This window comes from Phoca vitulina, unplaced genomic scaffold, assembly GCF_004348235.1.
Source record: "Phoca vitulina isolate PV1807 unplaced genomic scaffold, GSC_HSeal_1.0 scaffold119, whole genome shotgun sequence".
Lineage (NCBI taxonomy): Eukaryota > Metazoa > Chordata > Mammalia > Carnivora > Phocidae > Phoca > Phoca vitulina.
In genome coordinates, this window is record NW_022589822.1 from 141,888 (window position 1) to 161,411 (window position 19,524).

General features: G+C 36.5%; 1 pseudogene; it reads right to left on the minus strand.

The window, feature by feature from the left end:
* Positions 1-649: 649 nt before the first annotated feature.
* LOC116628404 lies at positions 650-19,524 on the minus strand (annotated as a pseudogene).

The following is a 19,524-nucleotide window of genomic DNA, read 5'->3' on the forward strand; positions in this document are numbered from 1 at the left end:
AGAGAAGTAAACACATTCTAAAGATCTTACTAGAAAAAGTATGAATTTAGTAGAGGGAAAAAAGTGAAAGTATTCCAAATAAATAAGAAAATATTCTAAATAAAAATATTGGAGTAGCTGAAATCTTAATAGGGAAGAAATCATGTTTTTAAATAATAGTGGAGGCAAATGTGTTTGAAAGTTGAGGTAACAATTAATGAAATGGTAAGGCATATTAGAGCTCACAAATTAACAAAGGAAAGACTGAATTAATAGCTTGATCAAATTAGCAAACTTGGGCAAAACAATGTAAAATAGATAACATTTATTAAATAATGTGTATTAAATAATATGTAAGAAATTAAATAAAGTGTATCAAATATTATACAAAATATGGATAATCTCAGTTATCTCTTTAAAAGACAAAGGCTGTAAAATTGAGTAACAAATCATCTAAGCATGTGTTGTTTGCAAGGAATGAAATGAAAAGAGGTAAAAAGAGGCCATGCATATTCATTCATTCAACAAATAATTTATGGAATGTTTACAATGGACCAGGCACTATTCCAACTCCTGGGGACACAGCACAAAATAAAACAAAATTTCTGTTTTCAATGAGCTTATATTCTTGTAGTAGATATAGGCAATAAATGAATAAAGATATAATGTATTAAGTGGTGGTAAGTGCTAAGAAGAAAACTAGAGAGGCATAAAGGGACAGAATAACAGAGTGAGAGTGTGAGGTAGAGCCTCATTGACAAGGCGATTTTCATAGCAACCTGAATGAAGAGCTCAAGCAAAACATGCAAGTACTGGGCGGAAGAATATATTCAAAGCAGTGGGCACATCAAATGCAAAGGACCCAAGGCCAAAACATTCTTGGGATTTTTGAAGGACAGCAAAGAAGTTGATATGGCTAGAGTACAGGGCCAGGACAAGGGTTAGGCACTCACACGACCCTGAGAATGAATGCTTCCTTAAATTTTGTGTATTCGGTTCCTCTTTTGCCTCACTCTAGTCCTGGCCCTGCTAAGGTGGAATGATCAAGGAAAGAAAATGATCTGGGAAGCTATTACAGATTTTGAGATGAGATATGATGTTATCTCACTTATCGTTTAACAGAACCACTCTGGTTTTTCTGAGGAGATAGAATGTGGGGAGTACAGTAACAGAAGTAAGAAAATCTGTTAGGAGGCTATTAAGGTAATATAGGTGAGAGATAATGCAAGCTTTGATGGGGTAGTAGGAGTTCAGGTCATAAAAAGGGGTTGTATTCTATATATATTTTGAGGAGCATAGCCAAAAGAACTTCTTGATAGATTACATGTGGGGTGTTAGAGAAAGAAAAGACTCAAGGATGGACATAACAACTAGAATAATGGAGTTGTCACTTATGTAAATGGACACTGCTATAGAAGAAGGTTTGGAAAGAAAGGATAAAGGAATGAAGACTTTAGGGTTTTTTGAGTTTTTTGTTTTGTTTTGGTTTGGTTTTTTGCACCAAACACCTTTGCATTTTTTTAAGCAAATGACAAAGATCCAGTTTACCAGCTTTACTTTTTTAAACCTAAGCTTGATGTTACATATTTAAACAATTTTTAAAACTTACTAAATTGTCTGGAGCACCTGGGTGGCTCAGTCGTCAAGCGTCTGGCTTCAGCTCGGGTCATGGTCCCAGGGTCCTGGGATGGAGCCCCGCATCCATCGGGCTCCCTGCTCAGCGGGAAGCCTGCTTCTCCCTCTCCCACTCCCCCTGCTTGTGTTCCCTCTCTCACTGTGTCTCTATCTGTCAAATAAATAAAATCTTAAAAAAAAAACTTACTAAATTGTCAGCATTCATTCACAACTAGAAAAGCATCCTCAATTTATATTAAATGAAAAATCTATTACCATTAATGCATTAATATCTCTCGTTATTAAATACTGATAAAAATTGAAATTATTTTTGTGGAAGATTCATCCTGGCAATGTTAACTTCACAGCAGGCTGACTACTTGGGCCACATTTGAAACACAATGGAAAAGCAGGTCCATGCTGGTGTTAGTGTAGGAATCATGGCCACCTTGGATTATGTTTAATAAAAAGCAAAGTGCATACAGAGATTTACAACAATTTTAAAGACAAAAGCAAAAAGCAACAATAAAAAAAACCTCAACAAAACCAAAAAAACAAAATGCCCCAAAGTAATGGTCCTACTATGTGGTCCTAACAATAAACTCAAAAGTTTATGACAAATAGGGCTCCAATGTGTATAAATACTTCAGATTAGTTACAGTTATGCTGAAAGTTGAGTTCGTTTGAAATCTTCAAAAAAAATGTTCCTGTTAATCCTCGATGGTGCTGGTTACAGGTAACATTTCTGTCACATGTATGCATTGATTTTTTTTATTATGTTCAATTAGCCAACATGTAATACATCATTAGTTTTTGATGTAGTGTTCAACGATTCATTAGTTGTGTATAACACCCAGTGCTCATCACCACACGTGCTCTCCTTAATACCCATCACCCACTTACCCCATCCCCCCACTCCCTCCCTTCTGTAACCCTCAGACATATGTGCATCGAGTTGCTTGTTATCCAAGTGTAGCAGCTGCTCCTTACCATTTATCATTAAGGACTTAGCTGTTTTCTTCAACTTCTACTCTTTCTTCACCACTCAATAATTCTCTTTGTAGTGATTTTTCTGCCATTAACCATTTTAGTGAAGTTGATATAGATTTGAAGTTGCCCATCCCACTACCACCAAATGCCATGGAAAAGAATGAAGTGAGGCCATGACCTGGTAACCTGAGGGAAGTAAATTCTGTATCAAAAGATGAAAACCCTCTCCAGAAGACAGAAATCCACTGAAGGCAGAGAAAAATGACCCTGTTTCTTGGCTCCTGCTTCCACGGGGGGCCTCTTAGACTCCCAAAAAAGTCCTCAAATAGGTCTTTGAAGAAGTCTAATGAAAACAGACCTCTTCCACCAAAAAATTCCCTGAAAATGTCATCTAAGCAACAGAATGTGAAGCCAAACTCAAACGGATTGTCAAAATGAGCTCCACCTCCACCTCCATCATTTAATCCTTCTTTGCTGTATTTGTCTTAGATGTCCTGTTTTTTAGCATCTCATAACACCTCATATGCCTCAGCTACTTGTTTGAATTTATGCTTCTTCTTTATTCTCAGGGTTTTTATCTGTTGGAGTGAGTCCAAGGACAGGCAGCTGGCAAGACTGGTGGCAGCTCCTCACTCACTTCCCTTTCTCTCCTCAAGACTTTAGTTTTAAATATGTGAAGCTTCAGATGTCCATTAAACATTCAAGTGAATATGCCAGTTGACTATATACATCTGGATTTGAGAGAAGTCCAGGCTGGAAAATAAATTTTGGAGATGTGTCAAGATATAAATATTATATAAAGCAATAAGATTGGATAATATCACCTAAGGTATGAGTATAGAAAAAAGAAAATGTCTGAGATCCAAACTCAAACCTTAACATTTGAAATTATCTTCCCACTATAAACAATGAAAAAGGTGGACAAATATATATGCAATGACAGTTTTCAGACTTTGGAAAACAAGAGCAAAGGATTGTGACCTCTAAAACAAGGAAAACAAATAAAGTGGGCCCTATTAGGATTTTGTGCTTGGAGACACCTTCTTGACCATGGTGCTGGGAGAATACCAAGCAGAACACATCAGTCTGAGTTGACAGGACAGAGAATTGAGTCTGAGGATGCTTGGGATGTTAGAACTTTGGGGTTGGAGAACTGAGGAGGGGAGAATTAGTCAGGAAAACCTCTCCAGAAATTTGTGTAGGGGTCTTCATAAGTCTTTGGTTAAACATCAATCCACACACGTATATGACGAAACCCCCACAACACAAATCAAATAACAACTACCCAGAGCTCACACAGAACTGAGAACTATGTGCGTTCCGACCAACCAGAGTAAAAATACCTCTGATAAATGTTAGACATTCAGTAGAAACCCCAAAAAGAGTCACACCTTAGTAAATTAGCCATAAAGAAAAAGCTATCTAGACTTTCTCTGGCAGAACTTAAAAAAAGAAATCTCAAGAAATCACCTTGACACAAAAGTTTATCAAACTTTAACACTCTTTAAAAAAGACAATGAAGTCCATTGTTCAAAAATAGTCTCATAGTCAATGAAAAATTATTAGGCATGCAAATGTTACTCATACCAGGAGGAAAATTGTAGAATAGAAACAGTCACAGAAATGTTAGAGATAATGTAATCAGTAGGCAAATACCTTAAACAAGTATGATAAATATTATAATATGCTCAATAGTTTGAAGAAAAACATGCATACATAGCACCTGGGTGGTTCAGTTGGTTAAGTGTCTGCCTTCAGCTTGGGTCATGATTCCTCTGTCCTTCCTCCCACTCGTTCTCTCAATCTCTCTCTATTTCTCTCTCTCAAATAAATAAAGAAAAATCTAAAAAAAAAAGAAAAACATGCATACAATGAAAATCACAATGAGACAGGACTAACACACTGATTAGAGTAGCTAAAAAATTTTTTTAAGTAACAGTACCAAGTGCTGATGCAGATTTGGAGCAATTGAAATTCTGACATACTCCTGGTGAGTGATGGTATAGCCACTTTGGAAAACAGTTTGAAATTTTCTTATAAAGTTAAACATACACTTCTTATTATATGACCTAAGAATCCCATTAATAAGTATTTGCTCACTAGAAATAAAAACATATTATTTACATAAATACCTGCATATGGATATGCAGAGCAACTTTATTCAATTGCCCAAAATTGGGAACAATTAAAATGTCCTTCAAATTGCAAGTGAATACAGTAGAAACAAACTAGTGAAACATACAAAAACATAGATGAATCTCAAATATATTATGTCAAGTTAAAGAAGCCAGACTCAAAAGCCTACATACTGCATGATTCTGTTTATATGACATTCATGAAACTCTTAACTATAGAGACAGAAATCGAACCAGTGGTTGCCAGGGTCTGGGGATGCAGACATGAGTTACCTACAAAGGATTTGCATGAAAGAATTTTAGGGGTATCCTGATTATGGTGGTGGTTATGCAGTTTGATGCAATTGTCAAAACTCAAAGAATTGTACATCAAAAAGCATAAATTGAGCTTTATAGATTAAAAATAAATTTTAATTTTTTAGAAATACTAATAATGTATTTTGGAATTATAGTCTATGACTACAATAACGCTAATGATGAGAGGAGGATAATGGAAGTTTGTTGTTGTAAAGTTCTTATCCTGAACCTGAAAGTGTAATGCATTTGAAGGCAGACTGATAAGTCAAAGATGTATATTGTCAACCCTAGGGCAAATGGTTAAAAAAAAAAATTAAGAGGTAAAGCTAATAAGGCAATGAAGGTAATAAATTGCAAAACAATAAAAAAAACCCTCTCAACACAAAAGAAGGAAAAAAAGACAAAAAGGGATAAATAATTGATAGAACAAATTAAAAACAAAGAGTGAGAACGTAGAATTACATCAACCACATTATTACATTAAATGTAAATGGCTTAAAAATTACAATTAAAAAAATATTACAATAAAATACCTATATATGCCTATATAAGAAACTATATGTGCCTACAAGAAAACAACCTTAGATCTAAAGCCATAGGTTAAAAGGATATAGAAAAATTCACTATGCAAATACTATACAAAAGAAAGATTGAGTAGCTATATTAATATCAGATGAAGTAGACTTCAAAATGAGATATATTATCAGGGATGAACAGGATACCACATAATGGTAAAGGAGTCAATTCTGCAAGAAGACATAACAATCTTAACTGTGTATATGACTAAAAACAGACATTGAATATACATAAAGCAAACTCTGACATAAATGAGAGGAGAAATATAGTACAATTAGAATTGGAGGGCGCCTGGGTGGCTCAGTTGTTTAAGCGACTGCCTTCGGCTCAGGTCATGATCCTGGAGTCCCTGGATCGAGTCCCGCATCGGGCTCCCTGCTCGGCAGGGAGTCTGCTTCTCCCTCTGACCCTCCCGCCTCTCATGTGCTTGCTCTCTCTCATTCTGTCTCTCTCAAATAAATAAATAAAAAATCTTAAAAAAAAAAAATTAGAATTGGAAATATCAACATACTTCTTTCAGTAATTGATAAAATAGGCACACAGAAAATCAGTAAGGATAAAGAAGACTTGAACAACACTAAACACTAATAATGGTTCAATTAACATTTATAAAACACTTCATCCCAAAACAGCAAAAAAAAAAAAAAAAAATCAATGATCTAAGGCAGGACTTCCAGAAATTCTGAGTGAGGATGTGGGCAAGTCCACTTCACCAAAAAAACCCCAATAAAACTAGACAAAAATTTCAAAAACTAAGATTACAGAAATCTGTAAACTAGCCAAATGTGTAAAACAAATTGAGAAGAGTCTATTCAAGAAAAACTACTAAACCTCAATAAGAATGATGAAAGTTTGTGTCATTTTAGTCTGGAACTGCTCCTATACCCACCTCCAGCTCCATGCCACGGTAATTCTCCAGAGATGAGGTAAGTCATAAGGACCAGCAACTTCACTGCTGGAGGAAGTGGTCCTGAGTTAGAGTTGGGCATAGAAAAAGCCGTGACTGGTATTGTTGAAAACAAGAACGACCTCAATGACAAACTAACAGGAAAGGCCAGCATAACAGCTCGAGATCTTGATACTGGTTGTGGCAAGCAACAGACAAGCAAATCAGCCAGAAACTTAATGTGATTTTTTTGTATATGACATCAAAAGCACAAGCAACATAAGCAAAGAGAGATAAGTGGGATTGTATCAAACTAAAAATCTGTACAGCAAAGGAAACCATCAACAGAGTGAAAGACAGCCTATGGAATGGAGAAAATATTTGCAAACTATTCATTTGATAAGGGTTAAAATCCAAAATACATAAGGAACTCACTACTCAGTAGCAAAAAAACAAAACAAGACAAAACAAAACAATAAAGCCCCCAAATAACCTGATTAAGAAATGGGCAGAGGACCTAAATAGACATTTCTCCAAAGAAAACATAAAAATGTCCAAAAAGTATATGAAAAAGCATTTAACATCACTAATCATCAGGAAAATACAAATCAAAACTACAATGAAGTATCACCTCACACCTGTTAGAATGTCCATTATCAAAATCATGAAAGATGATAAACGTTGATCAACTGTGCAGAATTGGGAACCTTTGTATATTGTTGGTGGAAATGTAAATTGGTACAGCCATTATGGAAACAGTATGGAGGTTCCTCAAAAAAATTAAAAATGAAACTACCATATGATCCAGGAATCTCGCTTCTGGGTACATATCTGAAGGAAATGAAATCAGTATCTCAAAGAGATATTTGCACTCCCATGTTTATTGCAGTGTTATTCATATAGTAGCCAAGGTATGGAAACAACTTAAGTGTCCATTGGTGGATTAATGGATAAAGAAAATTTATATATATATATATGAATATTAGTCACCCTTAAAAAAGAAGGAAATTTTGCCATTTGTGACAACATTCATGAATCTGGAGGTCCTTATGCTAAGTAAAGTAAGCCAGACACAGAAAGACAAATACTGCCTGATCTCATAGGTGGAATATAAAAAAGTCAAACTCATATAAGCAGGTAGTAAAATGGTAATTGCCAGGTACTGGTAGGTGGAGGAAATGGGGAATTTGAAGGGTACAAAGTTTCAGTTATGTGGTATGAATAAGTTCTAGAGCTCTAATGTATAACAATGTAAGTTAATACTATATTGTATACTTGAAATTGCTGAGACTAGATCTCAAGTGTTCCCACCACACACACACACACACACACACACACACACACGTACACACACACAATGTGAGGTCACCAGTCAGAATGGCTAAAATTAAAAACTCAGGAAACAACAGATGTTGGCAAGGATGTGGAAAAAGGGGAAACCTCTTACACTGTTTCTAGGAATGCAAACTGGTGCAACCACTCTGGAAGACAGTATGGAATTTCCTCAAAAAGTTAAAAATAGAACTACCCTACAACCCAAGAATTGCACTATTAAGTATTTATCCAAAGGATACAAACATACTGATTTGAAGGGGCACATGCTCCCCAATGTATAGCAGCAATGTCCACAATAGCCAAAATATGGAAAGAGCCCAGATGTCCACTGACAGATGAATGGATAAAGAAGATGTGGTATATTTATACAATGGAATATTACTCAGCCATCAAAAAGAATGACATTTTGCCATTTGCGATGATGTGGATGGAACTAGAGGGTATTATGCTAAACAAAATAAGTCAGTCAGAGAAAGACAAAGATATGATTTCACTCATGTGGAATTTAAGAAACAAAAGAGATGAACATAGGGGAAGGGGAGGAAAAATAAGATGAAAACAGAGAAAGAGACAGACCATAAGAGACTCTTAACTATAGGAAACAAACTGAGGGTTACTGGAGGGGAGAGGTGGGGGGATGGGGTAACTGGGTGCTGGGCATTGAGGAGGGCACTTAATGTAACGAGCACTGGGTGTTATATGCAACTGATGAACCACTAAATCACCTCTGAAACTAATAATACACTATATGTTAATTAAATTGAATTTAAATAAAAAACAAAAACTATGTGAGGTGATGGCTATGTTAATTAGCTTGACTGTGGTACTAATGTCACAATATATGCATATATCAAAACATTACATTGTCTACACTGAATTATACAATTTTTATTTATCAATTGTACCTCAATAAATCTAGAAAAAACCTTGTTAACTGTATTGCCTTATACAAATCACTTAACTTTCCAAAGCCTCAGTTTCCATATCTGTTGTCAATAGTGATAAAAAATCTATATCATAAAGTTGTTATGAAAATTAGATTTTATACTTGCAACATAGAGGATTCTTGACAATTGGTATGTATTATTTTTATACTATAGTTATTTCCAAACATACATTTATAGAAATACTTTAAAGAGGCCCGGTAAACCTGCCTTTGTTAGTAATTGGAGTAATTTGTTAGTAATTGGAACTCTTACCAGTAGAAGTCTCTTTCTTTTCTCTAATTACGATAGTCATCACTTTAAAGGAAAGATTCTATTAGTGTTCTGCATTTCTCCAGTGTATACTTTCTGCCAGAGAGAGATCATACACCCACACAATTTCAACCAACACTTTTTATGAAGAGAATACTCAAATCTTAATCTCCCTGGAGTCTAGGCTGCATTGTGAACGAAGTGAAGTCATATATGGGAGAATAAACAGCAACCACTAGAAAGTGCTGAAGGGGAAGCAGTGTAATTTCAGGGTGTTAGTTCCAGAAGTGGAAAAATAAAATAGAAGGGCAAGGGAAGAGTTTTGGCAGAGAACACAGTGGAATAATACATAAAGCAATGTGTGGCACACAGGCACATTTGTCAATATTTGTTGACTTTGATAAATATTGCCCATATGATTTCACTCATATGTGAAATTTAAGAAACAAAACAAACGATCATAGGGGGAAAAAAGAGAGAGACCAACTAAGAAACAGACTTAAATATAGAGAACATACTGATGATTACCAGAGGGGAGATAGGTGGGGGGATGGGTGAAATAAGTGATGGAGATTAAGATGGGCACTTGTGATGAGCAGTGGGTGTTGTATGGAATTGTTTAATCACTATATTGCACACTAGAATTTAATATGACACTATATGTCAACCAACTGGAATGAAAATTAAAACTTAAAATAAGAATTTGTAGTATTTCTGAAAATGGGTGCAAAGATAGAGATTGAAAAAGAAGGACCAATTGAATATCCAGGTGAGAGTATTTATAGTGTCAAATTCCCTCTTTACTTCAGCCAGAATATGGTTGCCACGTTTATGCTCAAACCAACAGAAGTCTGAGGTTTTATTCTCTGGAGAGGTTTTTGAACTGCAGAATACAAGGCATATACACTCACCCTCACCCTAACCCTAGCTCTAAACCTAATCTGAACCCAAACCCTAACTATAACCATAACCATAACCACTAACCCTTAACCCCTGAACCTAGCCCTACCATAACCCTAACCCTAAACTTATCCCTCTGCAGAGGTCTCTGAACTGCAGGAAATAGGCACATACCATCACCCTGGCCCCAACCCTAACCCTAATCTGTATTCTTCCCCTAAACCGAACCCTAATCCTGGATCCGAGAGGGAAAAAAAAAAAGATCTGGCATATATACAAAGGAATATTACTCAGCCATAAAAAAGAATGAAATCTTGCCATGAGCAATGACACGGATGAGGCTAGAAAGCATTATTTTAAATGAAAACCTAATCCTAACCCTAACCCCTAACCCTAAATCTAATCCTAAATTTATCTGTCTGGGGAGGTATCTGAACTGTAGGATAATAGGCATATACCCTCACAGTAGCCCAAATCCTAACCCAAACCATTATTCTGGCCCTAAACTGAACCCTAATCCTAGACCTGAAGGGGAACAAAAATTGGTATATATGTACAATGGAATATTACTCAGCCACAAAAAAGAATGAAATCTTGCCATTTACAATGACGTGGATGGAGCTAGAGAGTATTATTCTAAGTGAAATAAGTCAGTCAGAGAAAGATAAATAACATATGATTTCACACATATGTGGAATTTGAGAAACAAAACCCATGAACAAATGGAAGAAAAAAAAAAGGAACAGAGAGGCCAACCAAGAAACAGACTTTTAACTTTAGAGAACACACTGATGGTTACCAAAGGGAGGTGGGGGGTGAGTTACATAGGTGATGGGGACTAAGGAGGGCACTTGTTGTGATGAGTACCCAGTGTTGTATGGAAGTGTTCAATCACTAAGTTATACGCCAGAAACTAATATTACACTGTATGTTAACTAACTGGAATTCAAATAAAAACTTTAAAAAATTAAAAAAATAACCTTATAAAAATAAAAAAAGAAAGGCTGCTCCAACTTAACTACCATGATATCCATTTATTTATTCATTCAACAATAAAATATAATAATGAGGTAGTAAGAAATCCTATGGGGGGGAAATGAAGCAAAATGAGGATAGAATGGTGAGCAATGCCGATTTAAGATGGTCAGGGAAGTCCTCCTTGAGGAAGTGAGATTTGAGTGGACTCCTGATTTAAGCAAGGGACTGGGCCATATAGATACCAGGAGAAAAGTAGGGCTTTATAACCATGATAGAAATTATGAATCTGATTCTAAGTGAATGGGACGATCACTGGAGGATTTTATGCAGGAGAATGACAAGATCCAGCCTTCAGTTTTAGAACAATCACTCTGATTTCTCTGTTGGGATTAGACTTTGGGGAGGGGTCAAGAGTAGAATCAAGGAGCTGCCGCAGTTATCAAGGGAGGAGATAAGGGTGGATGAGACCAGGTAGTAGCAGTGATAATAGAGAGAAGTGGTCAAATTCTGTATTTATTTTGAGGGTAGAGTTAACAGGATTTGTTGGACAACTGATATGAGGAAAAGGTAGGAGTCAAGGGCACCTCAAAATGGTTGGCTTGAGTCATTGGGAGAATGGAGTCATAATTTACTGAGATGGGGGAAACTGAGAGAGAAGCAATTTTCAAGAGTATAGAAATCATTTATCGCCTAAATATGTTGTTTTATATTATTATTAAACTTTTAAGTGGAGATTTTAAGAAAACAGTCTGGAATTCGGGGGAGAGCTCAGGACTAGAGATATAAATTTGGGAGCTGTGAGTATATAAAAATGGTGCTTAGATGCAGGAGACTAGATGAGATCACCAAGAAAGTGAGTGTAGATAGAGAAGAGAAGAAGATTAAGAACTGAAATTTTTGGCATTCTAATATTTAGAGTTCAGAGAGATGAAGAAGAACCATAAAAGGACTTGGAAAAGGAGAGATCATTGAGGCAGGAAGAAGACTAGGAGAGTGTCATTGCGGGATGACAAGTAAAGAATATATTTCAAGAAGGAGGGTGTGTTGAACGTCTTTTATGCCCCACGTCACATGCTCCTGGACCACCTTTTTCAGGACATTGCTGTAGCAGCTGTATGCAGGGGTAACTTGATGCTACCTCATTCAGCTGTTTCTTACACTATTTCTTCCTGCCTTGTGGCTTCTCTGCTATCACCAGGTAGAACAACTGCAGGGGCCTGCTCAGTGATTCTAGTTCATGAACAAACCTACAAGTGCCAGTGAGTTAATACTCTCTCAGATTACCCTTGGTCAATGGGAGATAAAATATGATGGATAAACACTCCTCTATTTTATGTCTGATGGAGAATTCTAAAGCTCATCTATACAGTTCCAAAGGGAGTCCCCAGTGGGAATGATTCACAGTTGCCTACAGTGGTAAACAGATTAATAACATACCCTTGAATTGATGGTACCTCCTTTCCTGATTCATTCTTCTCGGTCCCCTTTCCTGTTTCCTGAATCAGTCCCTCAAATAAACTAACTGCATGCAAGTCCTTATCTCAGGCTCTGCTAGGCTTTTTGGGGAATGTAAGTTAGGATAGAGGGCATGATCAGCTGGGACAAGTGCTGCTGACAAGTTGAGTAAGATGAAGACTGAGAATTTACCATTGGATTTAGAAAGGTAGAATCATTGGTGACATCAATAAAAGCCATTTCAGTGGAGGACTGGTTCAAAAAGCCTGGCTGGAGAAGGTTCGGGAGAGAATGCCTCTATTTTCTAAATGATATGTGGCAACATCATAGACAGAGTGAAGGTATGAAGGAGGTGGTGGTATTTGACGTGTGATGGGAGAAGTATGAGATAGCCTTTTTGAAATTTGGAAAATAAACTGAAGAGAGAAATAAAGTAGAAATGTCTGGTGGTACTCTGGGCTCACTTGAAGTTTGTGGTTGTGTATTTTTCTCCAACCACATTCCTCTCTTTAGATGAAAATGTGGAACAAGTGGTTTTAATGAACTTAGGTTTAGATTTTTTTAAAGCAAGTGTGCTAGGGAGAAAAAAGGTCAAAGGTGCTATGATGGACCAGGAAATGCAAGCTGGGTAAGAAGGGCTTTAAAAAGGGGGGCAGGAGGAGGTCAATTTTGGGTGGTGTTTGAGGATAATAGGAGCAATGGGCCAACACTGAAATTATCCAGAACTCTTTTTATGCAATGATTTTATCAAAGTTAGCTGATTAAGCATACTCTTACATATTATATCCAAGTTATTTCAGGATAAGTTCTCAGAATATAAGAAGGCACTATTAAATATTCTGGGAAACAGGTATCAACTGAGACTGTCCCAAGCAAATGAGGACATCCTATGACTCTACTCATATAGCCATTTTTATACTGAAAAGAAGTAGATTTTAGTAGTTAAGAGCACAAAATATTTAGAGTCACGGTTTCTAGGTTCAAAACCAGGCACAGAAAGCCTAAGTAACCTACCAAAGGTGCCTAACAGAGTGGAGCAACCTATAATTCTTTGGGTGAAATTCATCAAGGTTGGCTTCTCTCATCTCGTACTGTCTTGTGTGTTATTACTTTTATCTTCTGATTCTAAATTTAATGTTGCTTCTATACTTTAGCTTATGCTCTAGTCTTTTATGGAGTAATTACCCTTTATTCTCCTCAGGTCCAATCTCCATTCTGTTTATTTGAAGTTCTCTTGAAATAGATTTCAATGTTCCTACTATTAATGCACAACCAAATTTGACCATTCATTAGAACTAGAGACAGTCTGATTTCTCACTCTGTCCACATGCTATTTTATGCAGCTCATCCTAGGTTATTGTGTTAATTGTTGTCAGGCAAAATACAAGCACTTCATCGCAGTGTAGCTATTAGCAAGGAGCTTTTTGGGTCATATTTTCTAGGAAATCATAGACCCTTGAAACATGGCTTCTAACAACCCAAGTTTTCCTAAGCATAGGTCATCATCTGTTAATTACCTGGAAGGTAACCCCTGCCTGAGGCAGGTCTGGATTATAAGCAACCATCACTATACTTTTAGGCCTCTTGATTCTTTTAAATTCCTTGTCTCTCTGCCTCCCCCTTAAAAAGGAGGCATTTCAAGATGAAATGATGATATATATACTAAGTAGATTTTTTTAAAGATTTTTTTATTTTATTTGAGAGAGAGAGAGAGAAATAGAGGGAGAGGGAGAAGGAGATGCAGGCTCCCTGCCGAGCAGGGAAGCCTGATGTGTGACTCGATCCCAGGACCCTGAGATCATGACCTGAGCAGAAGGCAGACTTTTAACCGACTGAGCCACCCAGGCATCCCTACTAAGTAGATTTTTAAAACTAGTTTGTAATGTGACATATAGAAATACCTACTTTAATCATGGCTTGTTTTTAATTTATTAGGATGGCTGAAATAAAAGGATGAAGGAGTGCTTTGTTAAATAAATATATTTTTGTATTTAAAAATAACTTTCAAATAAATACTTAAAAATCATTGGCAAAAATGAATGATGAATTAAGAATGTGCATTATACTTTCAAAATAAGGAAGACACAAGAGGTCCATTTTATAAATGGTACAGAATTCCATTTTTACCAAATAAACAAGTAGCCAGATGTATGACTCCTAGGGGAATAGAAGTGGCCCCCTTTGGAAATTCCTAATATCTGGGATGGATAAAACAAGAACGGATCTAGAATTCTGTTCTGGGGCCCTGGAATTCAGAAAATGTGTTCTTTGTGGTTACAGATCATTCTGGGGATACTAGACTGCCAAATAATCTACTTCCTCAGATCAGCCAAATCAGAAAACCTCTTCCCTCCTGTCTTGCTTCTTTAGCAGGAGCTCCTCCTAATTAGAAGCCCTCCCCTTGCCTTTCCATGCATCCTGCCTTTCAGAAGAGACACCTTTTTTTTTTTTTTTAAATCCCTTCCCTCCAAACCCTTAACAGTCCTCAGGAATGGAATCTACAAGTCCCATAGAAACCCTGGGCTAGTTCAGTCCTAAGGCCATGTTGTAGTTGACTGACTATAAGAAGCCCAGATATCTCATTACTTTTATATTTTTTTAAATTCCAATTGCAGTGAGGGAAAGAGAAAGAAAAGATTGACCTCTCTCATCAACTCTGAATTTCTTGTCACTGACACCAAGTTAAGGTTAAAGGTACACACAACCCACACAAGGGGTCCTTCTTGATATATGTTATTAGGTAGACACAATACACAATACCCAAATAATTGACTGATTAAAATAGGAAAGCAAGAGGGTATGTCACACATGAGCAGTGACTCTGCCCAACAGTAAAATGTGGCCTGCCATCTATTTCAGAGACTTAAGTATACATTAGGAAGAAAGACTACTCCCAGTAATATATATTTAATAAAATACACCTTTGGTTACTTTTAAATCTAGTGTGCATAATTCTCTATCATGGCGGATGGTAAAAATTCCATTAGATTATACCAGACTCTTTTTGTATTTTAGTTTTATAGCTTTATTTCACACATTATCATGAATATTTATCTTACATACTCTCAGAAATAATGTTCTGTTATTCAATTAAATTATATAAATATCTTTAAAAAATAAAATAAAATAGGAAACTACTTTCATTGTGTTATTTTATAGACTCAGCTTCACATACGTGTTGTATATTAATTCCCTCAAGTATAACATTCCTCCATATTTGTGCAGAACCTTGTACATTAGAAATGTGTCTGTTTTAATGACTCTCACAAAATCTCTAGGATTTATTATCTTCATTTTACAAATGAGAAAAACAAAGGTCCAGAAAGCACAGGAGAGAAAGAGAAGCAGTGTAGTATGAAGATAAGACCTCTGGCCTAAAAGTCAGGAGACCTGGGTTTTTATAACTCCTAACTTTGTTTCTAACTCACTATGTGGTTATGATTAAGTCACTTCCCCTCTCTGAGCTTCAGTATCTGCATTTGTAGAATGAAGTGATTAGGCTTTCTCAACCCTGTTTGCATATTATAATCATCCAGGAAATTAAAAAAAAAAATCCATTCTTCAGCCCTACCTCCAAAGATTTTGATTTAATTGGTCTCAGGGTACTGTGATTTCCACAACACCACGTTGACTGAGAAGAAGCCAATCCAGGGAAAGCCACAAATCCAGTCTGGTATTTCTGAAGGAAAGAAACCTCGACATTTAGTGTAAGATCCAGGAACTCTGGGAAATGTCCTAGAAGGGAGCTTGAAAGGCTGAGAGTGTTAGTGGGCATACTCTTAACTTTGAACCTCTAGGGGAGAGCTCAAGGCTCCATCCACATCTCTCTCTCCCTCTCTCCTCTCTCTCTCTCTCTCTCTCTCTCTCTCACACACACACACACACACACACAGAGACAGACACAGGAATCATTCCAGCAGATGTGCTATAGGAGCTTGAAAAAGAAAGAAGAGTGTTGATAAAGGTCAAAGACAAAAAGGAGTTCAAGAAGCTGGTGAAATGGAGTTTTAGATGAGAGAAACAAACTGATTACAGAGCTTTTTTCTTTCATATGGCTCGTTTTCTTAACCTTTTAAAAAAATTTCTCAACCCACATTTAGTATTACTCCTCACTACTTTTTCTTTCTTTCCTTTAATATAGCTCATGTATTAATAATATAGCTGGAGACTTCTACTTGGGAGGCCTTCACTCCCATTGGAAAAGGTCCCTTTCATAGAGTAAAATTGTTACCCACTAATCTCTGATATTATAAAAATAAATATTCTTTTCCTTGGATTTCCTTTTCAGTTTTTTGGTTTGTTTGTTTTTTGTTTTGTTTTGTTTTGTTTTTGTCATCAGAGTGGTAAGACTTTGAAAGCTAAGATCAAAGTGTGGACCTAAGAGAAAAGGGCCAAGTGAGTCATTCAGTGTCCCTTTAGTTTAAGCCTTGGAACATATGTTCAAAATGAACCTTCAGAATGCTTGTATAGTTCACCTCATCTTGTCACAGTAGGAAAACATACAGGTGACTTGAAGTTAAAGCCCTATATTAATAAAACTAGTGTGTTTGCCTAAGTGACTGTCTCTGTTTTCTTTCCTTAGTAACCTGCATCAGCAGTGTTTGTTACTTGCTAAAGGACTTGGAGACTTTCAGATCTTTGTCATCTGTGGCTTTTACCATCAGAAACATGACAATTATATGGTATAGTCAAAAGAATTGCCTGAATGGTTGGAGAATGACAACTTGTGGGTCAAGATTACTACTTTTCTAGGAGACTGGCCAGTAAATACATTTGGGAGTAACATATATAACTTTGATTGCGATCTCAAGATCCCGAAACAATGAACGGTGTCGTTCTCAAGATGTCTTCCCTTGACGGCTGTGTGTCTTGTCATTCTGGCCTTTGAAAGCAGCAACACTGGTAGTGTGTTGATCAATTTGAGGGTCAAGATAAGGATGTGGGCCTAAATTAGGATAAAGGGACCAAGGATTTTAGTCTTATCAAACCTTAGGCCAAAGGTTCAAAGAGGTACTAATGACCATATGCTAAATCATCAGAGTAAAAGGCTAATTGAGGATTTGGAGGTTCAGAGTTTTAGCTACATTTGTAACTAATAAAATGCCTAGTGGGTAAGTACAGTTTTTTATCTGAGCAACTAGAAATTTGGAATTGGCATTAAAAAAGATAGGAAATGCTGCAAAGGTCAGGTTTGAGAAGAGAAAGATTAAGAGCTTTGTTTGAACATGTTATGTTTGAAATTCCTACTAGATATCAGAGTAGAGATGTGAAATAGGCAGTTGGATATATGAGTGGGAAGTTTAAGAAAGTAGTCCAGGCTGGAGATATAATTTTGAAACTCATCATGGAAATGGTAGCCAAAGAGCATATTTCAAAGAACAATTGCTGGGATACCTGAATATGAAGAGGTGAAGAAAGTGACAATACAGAAGAAGAGCAGACAGTGAAGTAGGAGGAAAACCAGAAGAATGTGGTATCCTGGAAGCCAAGTGATAAAAGCGTTTTTAGGAGGATAGAATGAACAACTATGTCAATTGGTGCTAGTAACTCAGGTACATGAGAACTGAGAAATAACCACTGGACTCAGTAAAGTAGATGTCATTAAAGGAGAGTTTTGCTGTATTGTTTGTAGTGATAGCATGATTTCATTATTTACCTGGAAAATTTTTCAGAATTTTCCTATGGTCATCTTTTTTTACATGAAAAAGGCAAGAATTCAATCAGTGAAATGCATTCAATGCTTTTATGACATTGCCCATAGATATGAAACCATACCAATGGGATGTTTTTATTGACTAGATGCTTTGACTTCATGTAAGAATGGTCTATAGGGCACAGGGAACTATTGTTTATGAGAATAAATGATTGTATAGCACTTAGAATGTGTCTATGTGATATCATCGTAATTAGTGGCTGAAATAGAAAAAGATTCAGTTGACCAACAGAATGTTTCATTTTTATGTTGCAAAATAACTTGCTTAGCCATTTTTTCCTGAATTTATTAACTTGACCAGTTTTCCTGCTATTATGCTGATGAAGCCTAAATGATTATAAGGGCATTCATGTACATGCATTGGATTAGACATGCTTTTTGAAGAGTTCAGTAAGATAAAGTTTCTTTTTATGGTAAGAAGAAGGATATTTTGAGACTTTGTTACTCCTCTAGTTGAAACAGGGACTTCATTTCCATGCGGAAGGAAGCCCTTCAAAGCAAGTCAAAGAATACACAGGTTCTCAAGTTCATACGTCTCCCTATATCCACACACTTGCCTTGTGTGTAGTGGAGCCGCTATGCCAGCCCTTGCTTCTGAGGTGTGAGATGCCAAGGTACATGCTTGGGCATCCACACATGTACTGCCCAGAAGTGTAAGGGAGTTAATATTCCACAGGGAAGGTATTTGACTAATGAGATAGTAGGCAGGAGATAAATTCTTCTCCATTCTTCCCCCAGATGACCTATATGGAGATGCAGTATGGCCTGTCATAAGAAATTGAGAAATTAGCTTGTCATGAAACAGATTGTAGCCAACACAATGATACATTCTTTTATGTTTGCTCTCCTTCCTTCCCTACTTCACTACTCTTTTTCCTTACTCTTACTTCCTTGGGATTGCACATAAGCTTTTGCTTCAAGTTCTATTTTCTAAGAAACCCAGATATCTGGAAATAAGTCATAATTCCACCCAAATTCAGAACTATGTGACTTTGGACAGGTCATATTCCCTCTCCGTGCATCTTTTTCTCCCAACTATACAATGTTGATGTTGGAATAGATGCTCTTTAAGAGATTCTTTCTGGCTCTGAAATAATATCAGGGTATAAAGAATTGCCAGTATGAAGGAGGAGATGGGAAAAGGTAAGAAATTATACTGAACAATGGTCATCAGTGGATTGCTTACATTTGAATCAGAAGAATACACTCAGTATAATCAATGAACTTAAATGTTAACAGTTCCAACTGATCTCAAATTCTAAAAATAGTTTTAGTTCTACTTTCTGCAGAAACAAATCAAATTAGTTTTCCTGGGCTTATAAAGAAAACGTTACACTCTTAACTCTTACCTTCTCCTGCACAGTGAAAATATTTCTCTACTAGTTCTGCACTGTAAACTGTCTGAGAAGTGGCACCTGGCTGCAAACATGTTTTCAAAGGGAGTAGTGGAGAAGTTTGTAATGCCACCAT